The following is a 1763-nucleotide window of genomic DNA, read 5'->3' as shown; positions in this document are numbered from 1 at the left end:
TTAATGCGGAAGCTCCGCGGTTGCGAATGCGAATATTCGCAACAACTCTGGTACATACATATCGTCGTTTAAAGTACAAAACAGCGTATCGTCATTCTGCAAAAGCGCGTAACTGACATTTGCTGCCAAAAATTGGATTTGCTCACACAAGCCCTTGGCTCAATCCTTATCCATTCGTCCTGAAATATACTAGCCTGAAATTCGATTGCTTTATAAAAAATAGAACTATTTTGAAATATTGGTGTTTTTAATCTCTAGAAAATAATTTATGCAACCTCACATACGCGGTCTTGCATTATATTGGTACGCGGTTTTGTACTGTAAACGGCGATATGTATATACATATATGTGTAACGTAATCAAATATGCCATATTCACCCGCCCCTTTATTTGTAATGCCTTATGTATATGTTCATGGCATAATATCTATTACTTACACTTTAGTGGTTAAGTTTTCTGAACCACGATCAAAAACATTATGTATTAATAAATATTTTTTTTTACAACGCTTTTTATTATTATACATTTAGCGATCATATTCATTTATTCCTGTTTATTATTTTATTATATTTTTATACCCGAGCGCACTTGTGCACAAGGGTATATTAATTTTGTTCACATAACGGTTGTTTGTAACAGCCAAAACGAATCGGGATAGATATAGACAAATTTATACATAAATGATCAGGATGAAAAAAGAAATCGATTAAGCCATGTCTGTCTGTCCGTCCGTCTGTCCGTCTGTCCGTCCGCCCGTGTACACGATAACTCGAGCAAAAATTGAGATATCTCAACGAAATTTGATATGTAGGTTTTCCTTAATCCAAGGTAGGTTGGTATTGAAAATGGGTGAAATCGGACTGTAACCACGCCCACTTCCCATATAACGGTAATTTCCAGAAATACGAAAGCTGCGATATTTTAGTAACTACTGAAGATAATTCACTCAAAATTGATATTTACAATAACTTTTTGACGAAAAATAAGAATATTATACATTTTTGGAAAATGAGCGTAGCAACGCCCACTTATGGTTACATGTGTATATCTTAGGAACCGCTGCACCAATTTCTTCCAAACATGGCACAGTTGTTGGCCTTCGCACAGCATACCAAATGGCGGAATTTTTAAAATCGGACAATAACCACGCTCACATCCCGTATAACGGTAATTTTCGGAAATACGAAAACTGCGATATTTTAGTAACTACTGAAGATTATTCACTAAAAATTGATATTTACAACAATTTTTAGACGACAAATAAGAATATTATACATTTTTAGAAAATGGGCGTAGCCACGCCCACTTATGGTTACATCTTAGGAACCGCTGCACCAAATTCTTCCAAACTTGGCACAGTTGTTGGCCTTGGTACAGCATACAAAATCGCCGAAAATTTTTAAAATTGGACGATAACCACGCCCACATCCCATATAACGGTAATTTAGAGAAATACAAAATCTTCGATAAATCAGTAAATATTAAAGCTAATTTATTCAAAATTGATGCTTGCAACAATTCTTTACCAAGAAATACGTTTATGGTAAAATTTTGGAAAAGGGCGGGGCACCGCCCACTTATGATCACATATATGTATATCGGTAAACGTTCTACCAATTTGTACCAAACTCGGTGTGGTTATTGTGCATGCCACATAAAATCAAAGCGTTGAAAATTATTGAAATCGGATTAAAATTACGGCCGCTTTTCATATAACGGTAAATTTCAGAAATGCTTGAAACTTCAATATTTCGAAATTGAAG

Source organism: Rhagoletis pomonella, unplaced genomic scaffold (genome assembly GCF_013731165.1).
Source record: "Rhagoletis pomonella isolate Grant_MI unplaced genomic scaffold, Rhpom_1.0 Rhpom_scaffold_00009, whole genome shotgun sequence".
NCBI lineage: Eukaryota > Metazoa > Arthropoda > Insecta > Diptera > Tephritidae > Rhagoletis > Rhagoletis pomonella.
The sequence above is the reverse complement of the archived record's forward strand: the minus strand, read 5'-3'. Positions refer to the sequence as shown.